At 36.9% G+C, this 8,227-nt stretch overlaps 1 non-coding gene across 1 annotated transcript; it reads right to left on the reverse strand.

The window, feature by feature from the left end:
- Positions 1-7,093: 7,093 nt before the first annotated feature.
- Trnag-gcc (transfer RNA glycine (anticodon GCC)) lies at positions 7,094-7,164 on the reverse strand. Its single transcript has one exon. It is a non-coding gene; the product is annotated as a tRNA-Gly (tRNA).
- Between the last annotated feature and the right edge of the window lie 1,063 nt (positions 7,165-8,227).

Consider the following 8,227-nt stretch of genomic DNA (forward strand, 5'->3'; position numbering starts at 1 on the left):
TCTCTCTCTTCTCTCTCCTCCTCTCTTCCTCTCCTCTCTCTCCTCTCTCTCTCTCTCCGTGTAAAAACTAAGCCAGTTAAGAATCTCTCTCTCTCTCTCTCTCTCTCTCTCTCTCTCTCCGTGTAAAAACTAAGCCAGTTAAGAATCTCTCTCTCTCTCTCTCTCTCTCTCTCTCTCTCTCTCTCTCTCTCTCTCTCTTCGTCTATAAACTAATGAGATAATCACAAATAAGGAAGCAGTTAAAGACTTTGGTGTGATGTTGAATAGGAACATGTTATGCAATGATCAAATAGCAATTCTATTGGCAAAATGTAAAGCAAAAATGGGAATGTTGTTACGGCACTTCAAAACAAGAAAGCTGAACACATGATTATGCTTTATAAAACGTATGTCCGTAGTCCACTTGAATATTGCAATATATGGTATCCACACTATCAAAAGGATAATTCACAAATAGTGTACAAAGGTCCTTTACAGCTAGAATAGAAGAAGTTCAGGATCTTGACTACTGGGAAAGACTACAATCTTTAAAATTATATAGTCTAGAAAGGAGAAGAGAACGCTATATGATAATTCAGGCATGGAAACAGATAGAAGGAATTTGCCGAAAAAACATCATGGAGCTAAAAATATCAGAAAGTAGCAAGCAGAGGTAGATTAATAGTGCCCAAAACTATACCAGGAAAAATAAGGAAAGCACACAGGACATTAATCCACCACGCACCAGCATCGATAATGCAGCGTCTATTCAATGCGTTGCCATCTGAGGAATATATCAGGAGTGAGCGTAGATGTGTTTAAGAATAAGCTCGACAAATATCTAAGCTGCATCCCAGACCATCCAAGATTTGGAAGATGCAAATATACCGGAAGATGCACTAGTAACTCTCTGGTAAAGTACATTAGAGGTGCCTCACACTGAGGGACCTGGTGCAAACCCCGAACAAGATGTAAGGTCTAAAAGGTAAGGTAAAGGTGTCTCTCTCCTCTCTTCTCTCTCTCTCTTCGTGTTAAACTATCGGCTGTTGAGAATCTCACTCTCTCTCTCTCCGTGTATAAACTAAGGCTGTTGAGAATTTCTCTCTCTCTCTTTCTCTCTTCGTGCATAAACTAAGGCTGTTGAGAATCTCTCTCTCTCTCTCTCTCTCTCTCTCTCTCTCTCTTCGTGTATAAACTAAGGCTGTTGAGAATCTCTCACTCTCTCTCTCTCTCTCCTATATCTTTTACCGGAACTCATATTACACCCGAATTCCAAAGAGGACTCGAAAGATCTCCACCGAAAACTATGGCGCGAACTTTCCAGATTTGGCGCGCGAATCTCGCGCGTTCCAAGTCCATTAGGAATTCGGTGTGTTTTGTAGCAGTTAACTCCTATGAGCCCTTGGGGGGAGGGTGAGGGAGGGGGTGGATAGGGAGGGAGAATAGGGAGGGGGTGGGGAGGACAGGGAGATGGTGGCTGAGGTAAGAGGATTAATATATATATATTTTTTTTTTTCCCGTGGGCGAATGGTTAGCGTTACCTTGGTGGAGGGTACACCGGTTTATAAATATATACGTATGTGTATGCATATTTATAATGTGTGTGTGTGTATGTGTATGTATATACGTTTATTGTTGCTAAATCTTACTTCTCTTAAAATATATTCAATGGACATGAACCTAAAACACAATATTCATAAACTCGAAAACGAAAAACAAAAAAAAGCATGAAAGCTTTAATCAATGCAGTTATTTATTGCTAACACTTTTTTTTTGCATTGCAGTTTATTTCAAGTGTATAGGTCTAAGGTGATGTCTACGCAACTTCCTTGCCAACTTCTGTCTAAAGTTTTGGGACGGTGACAAATTTATGAGCAACAGTTTTTTATTTTTTTCTAAACCCTCGACTAACAGCTTCCAAAAATCTTTGCCGACAGATATTTGACGAACAAGCTTTTCTTTCGTCGAGTAACGGTTTCTAAAAATAAAAAATAAAAAAAAAGAATTTTCGGGGATTTATTTGACAAACTTTTTTTCTGTCGATGACGGCTTATAGTACTAAACATGTCGGAAGCTCCTTGGGACGCCTTGATTAGTGCTATAGAGAACTTCGGGGATTGATTATATGTAGTATAAAACCCATTACTGTATTGTGTGGTTGACAAATTACATTAATAAAATGTCTACTGTACTTGGCATGAATTTACTCTGGATTCTGACCAAGGTGGCTATATACCGGGTTAATACCCTAGTATTTGACAAACAGTGGCATCATCTTGGAGGGGAATTTCTTCCAAAACCTCTATTGCCGGGCATTTGACAACGAGGCTTATAATTATCCAGTCAAGAAACCACCTATAACTATCTGGGAAGTAATATTATCAAAAACAAGTAGGCCTATATATCATTTCATGACATCTGCGGGCTTCCTAAAATGGTGGACTGTCCTATATCGGTACCAAACTCGCGACTATGGTTAAATTTAACCTTACATAAAGTAAAGACTATACTGAGAGATAGGGGGCTGCAATCTGCTATGTTTGATGCTTGGATGGTGGATGATCAACATACCAATTTGCAGCCCTGTAGCCTCAGCTGATTTTAAGATCTGAGGGCGGCCAGAAAAAGTACAGACGGACTGACAGAATAGTACTATAAGTACTACCAGATTTCATTAATATAGTAACGATAATAGTATAATACCTAAAGTGAACAGTATTTCGACAAATTTAAGGACAGTACCACCGCTTCTTTCATACGTTCTGCTTCGTCTGTTCCTCCCCGAAATACATTCATTCTTACAACCCCTTTCACAACGTGGGAAAGAAAGAGAGAGAGAGAGAGAGAGAGAGAGAGAGAGAGAGAGAGAGAGAGAGAGAGAGAGAGAGTTAAAAGAAAAAAGAGTTTTCCCTCCAAGTCCACGAATTAAAAGGAGATTTACAGTTTCCACTGCGAGTCTTTTAACGGAGCTTATTAAATCTCTCTCTCTCTCTCTCTCGTTTAAATTGTACATTTTACTCTACGTCAAGACGTTTTCCATACTAGAAGAAACCGAGACAATAATAGTCACTGATCCAAGAGAGAGATATATATATATATATATATATATATAATATTATATATATATATATATATATATATAAGTCATATCACATTTCCGTGATTCATATACATATATCGAGCTACAATGTCCTTTAATATCTAATTCGCTCTACCTCGGAATTAATATATTTTCATATATGCTTAACCGAAGGGGAATTTTTTCTCGATAATAGATTTGCCTGGACCAGGGCGCGAACCTATGGAACCTTTCAAACCCAGGAACGTCAGTGAAGCTTTACCTACTACCTCTCGCGGTGGTGTAGTAGGTAAAGCTTCACTGACGTTCCTGGGTTTGAAAGGATCCATAGGTTCGCGCCCTGGTCCAGCAAATCTATTATCGGAGAAAAAATTCCCCTTCGGTTAAGCATATATGAAACTATATTAATTCCGAGGTAGAGCGAATTAGATATTTAAAGGACATTGTAGCTCGATATATATATATATATATATATATATATATATATATATATATATATATATCCACCTTTGCAGAAGCGTATTTAGTATCACAAGCCCCTTGGGGATATGACCGTCAAAACATAAAAACAAAAGACTGTAAATATCATATAAAGATAATGACCCCTTGGTGGGGGTAGAGAAGGGGGCTGTCACCATCCAGCAAAGGTCCTTCGTTTGTTCTAGGAAGATTAGAAGCAACCGCTGATCAATACGATAGAATAAAATAACAATCACAAAAAACTGCATCGATTTATACCTAACAAAGATCACCTCTGACGAAGGAGAAGAAATCTCTTTTAATGTCACGGCAATGTCAGAGAGAGAGAGAGAGAGAGAGAGAGAGAAGAGAGAGAGAGAGAGAGAGAGAGAGAGACTCTGACGTCATCATCACATTGCATGTTTCCAAGAACTCTGGAAAAAGTTTACATGAAATACGTTCGCTTACATCCTCGAGCTCAGTGTATCTTTTCAGCTACCAATACACGGTCTATAAGTGCATTAGGGCTAATATAATACCTATATTCTTATATATTAAACAACAATAGCCGGCCGCCTCATAAAGTTATTGTCAGATATGTGCCACAACTACTAATGTTATGGACTCGTGTCAAAGAGGCTGAAACCAATAGACGTATAGAGACCTATATAACATTCGACAGTTGTATTTGATTATAATGTCTACAATGACCTCATAACTTCTGTACCCGACAGAATTAAATGCGGGACTTTAGCCCTCATCATATTCATCATATATATCTTTTATCATGATGACTTTTAAGTCTACACTCTTTAGCCCAAGCTATATTTGGATTTTGGACACGCTAGACCTAGACTTATTTGGATTCTGGTCCCCATCTTCCAAAACACTGTTCCCTATTCGTCTTACTAACAAAAGTCCAAAGAATGGGAACATGGTATCTAACTGTACCTTGTATACCGTTCGATACCACAACAGTTGGTAGAGATCCAGCTCACACCATCTACGTAAACAAGATGGACCCAAGATTGCAGAACGGAATGATAAAACAGCAAACGCCTAGATTTCCTAGTCTTTTTCCTCAGGCTGGGCTACATAACGGCAAAAAGACTATGGTAGCCTCCCCCCATTTATACTTGAGCATTAAAAGCAATAAGGTTTGGTATATGTATCACATACGAAAGATCATTTATTTATGTATTTTATTTATTTAGTCTAGTTTCGCTTCACCTTCTTCCTCTGATTTCGTGGATGTTGAAAGCAAAGAAGAGTAAATTTCTGCTGAAGGTTTCCGCCGGAGGAAGTTGTGTTTGGGGAGGGGGAGGGGGTAGGAAAGGGGGAGGAGGGGAGAGAATATGGCGCGATGCCAAATAGCGCCATAATATAACCGTTGCGTGCGTTCGTGGATTTGCAAAAACGTTCGCTCGAGCCTAAAAGAAGAAGAAAATATATATTATTCATTTAATTTGGATGAGTATAGTTTTTGTTTGTGTTGTCTTACCCAGTGGCAACAAATTGCCAGATTTATGATTAAAATCGTTGACAACATCGAACGCTTATATATAAAATTCCGTTATATTGAAATAATAGAACTAAAAAGTATCAAACAAAAATAGAAATAAGATCAATAAAAATAAAATATAAACGTATATTCAAATCACAGGCATAAAATTACAATAAAAATAAAATAGTATTAAGAAAAATTAAAATAAGAGTAATCAAATTATAAATATAAACGTATATTCAGATCACAGGCATAAAATTGCGATAATAAAGATAAAATATATTGTATTAAGAGAAATTAAAATAAAAGAGTAGTAAAATTATAAATATAAAAGTATATTCAAATTACAGGTATAAAATTACAATAATAAAAATAAATTAGTATTAAGAAAAATTAAAATAAGAGTAATTAAATTATAAATATAAAAGTATATTCAAATCCCATGCATCAAATTACAATAATAAAAATAAATTAGTATTAAGAAAAATTAAAATAAGAGTATAAATTATTATAAATATAAAAGTATATTCAAATCCCATTCATCATCAAATTGCAATAATAAAAATAAAATAGCATTTAAAAATTTGAAACCAAAGTAATAAAAATTAAAATAAAAACGTATATTCAAATCACAGGCATAAAATTACAACAATAAAAATAAAATAGTATTTTAAGAAAAATTACAATAAGAGTAGCAAAATTATAGATATAAACGTATTAAGAAAAAAAAATAAGAGTAATAAAATTATAAATATAAACGCATATTCAAATCACAGGCATAAAAATGCAAATATAAACAAAAATTCTGTGTCTCCCATTCTTTTTTTTTTATGATTTGTGACATAAACTTTCTCATGCAAAAAAAATTAATTACGAAAACCCGGGGAGTTGGCATAAGGCCAGCCGACTCCGAGAGATACACGTGGCATTCATTCAAGAGAAGTTTAAAATCTCAAAGAAATAAATTTTATAAACGAATAAAATGTCTTTCATTTTGTAAAGTGTTTCAATACCAAGAGTAAACTAGTGATGGTCTCGGTATATTGCTGGATGAGCCGCCTACGAAACTTTAACCACGGCCCGGTGGCGGCCTATCCCAGGCTAGAGGCCTGGAATTTGGTATGTTTGATGGTTGGGGGGTGGGTGATCAACATGCCAATTTGCAGCCCTCTAACCTCAATAGTTTTTTTTTTTTTTTCAGATTTGAGGGTGGACAGAAAAAAAAAAGTTCGAACAGACAGACAAATCCGGCGTCATAGTTTTCTTCAAGAGAAAACTAAAATTATGAGAGCAAATGTTAAAATCTTGAGAAATAACAAATAATTCAAACCAAGTTTATTCTTTACGAAGTTTTACAGAAATAACTGATAATTTTTTTTTCCCAAAAAATTAAAACGTGGCAACTATGTATTCTGGCGGGTCTCTACGGCGCTATAAACTCTGCAGATCGTTGCAAAATGAGAGACTTTCACGATATATTAGAGTGTTTTTCTCTCTCTCTCTCTCTCTCCACCCCACCCCCCTTTTTAAGCAATTTTCATTTTCAAAATATAGCACAGACATGACATATATGCCTATATATACATATATATATATATATATATATATATATATATATATATATATATATATATATATATATATATATAAACCACAACGTGCAAGCAAGCCATGCCTGCAATAAAAGCTCATAAAAAGATATAAAACAAAAACACAGAAGTAACATACGACAGCGTCGAACTAGGTATAAATTTAATCCGCATAATTATACACACAGCGAAGACTTTATGGCAATTAATGCAATAAAATTTCCATAAAGACAAGTTGGATATCCGTGGAGAAAAAAAAAAGTTCGGCATGGACGGATTATATAAAAGGGGCAGTTGAGCCAACATCTCCTTTATGGTCAAGAAGTGTGGATTTCGATACAAGTAAACAGAAGGGTAAAGCATGCAGAAATTGTGAAGTATACATTAATCAAATGATTTCATGAAATGTGTGTAATTCCCGTGGAATTAATGGAAGATTTTAACGAAATTAAAACATCCAATGCAGCGTCTAAAAAACTATATTGCATCGGCCGGGAATCGAACCCGGGCCTCCCGCGTGGCAGGCGAGAATTCTACCACTGAACCACCGATGCTTATTAATGTCAGCCATTGGAGGGCCACTTGAGAGAGAGAGAGAGAGAGAGAGAGAGAGAGAGAGAGAGAGAGAGAGAGAGAGAGAGAGAGAGAGAGACTCAAACCGAAAACTAAATAGATGAAAAAGATCATATACATGAATGACAGCGGGAGAGACAGTGGACGATAAACAGCAAAAGAGAGAGAGAGAGAGAGAGAGAGAGAGAGAGAGAGAGAGAGAGAGAGAACGTCAAATCAATACCATATACACGTGTGTATTTCGCAGCTGCACTAGACAAATAATCCTACAGTTAGACGCTGTATAGGATCTTTATACACGAATGGAGGAGCAACATATATTGAGGAATGGACAACTCTCTCTCTCTCTCTCTCTCTCTCTGGGCCAAGGTTTGACGCTGGGTGTTGAAGGAAGGAACCCAACTCCCCCCCACCCGCCCGCCAACCCTCCCCCTCAGGACGCGTAGGACGTCGGTGTCCTGTGGCTGGTTTGAAGCGGAACTCCTATACTCACTCGTGCAAAAGGCTCCCCCTTTCGCGCCCTTGCTCGGACTTCCAGTATGCCTGCCCTTGGGAAAGGCCAATTCAGGACTTTCCTTACGGACTTCCATTCTGGACTTTTGAACGGTTAGCAAAATACCCTCTATGGAAATGTCCTACAAGGACGTGAAGTCCGGCTTTACAACGTTCTTTATGGAAAACACATTTGGGGACTTAAGAAGACTTTTCTTTGGACTTCAAATGGTCGTCAACGTATCACATTTTCGAAAAAGTCCCTTTCTTGGACTTTATAGGTCACAGTGTATTGCATTTTCGAATAAGTCCCTCTCATAGGTCGAAGCTTCGGATTAGGTCGTGTTAAAAAAAATGTAGGCCTAGACTTCTGGCATTCAGTGCTGTCAAAATATATTTGACAACTGGAGTTGGAGCTTTAAATAAAAATGCTTTCAAAAGAAACCATTGACCATTTAGCTCTTCGTCTTTTGTGCCGAAATCAGCTGTCAAAATAACCGAGTGGAATACTTTTTTTTTTTTTATGGTACGTGAACCATCACTTGGGAACTT

Source organism: Macrobrachium nipponense, chromosome 25 (assembly GCF_015104395.2).
Source record: "Macrobrachium nipponense isolate FS-2020 chromosome 25, ASM1510439v2, whole genome shotgun sequence".
Lineage (NCBI taxonomy): Eukaryota > Metazoa > Arthropoda > Malacostraca > Decapoda > Palaemonidae > Macrobrachium > Macrobrachium nipponense.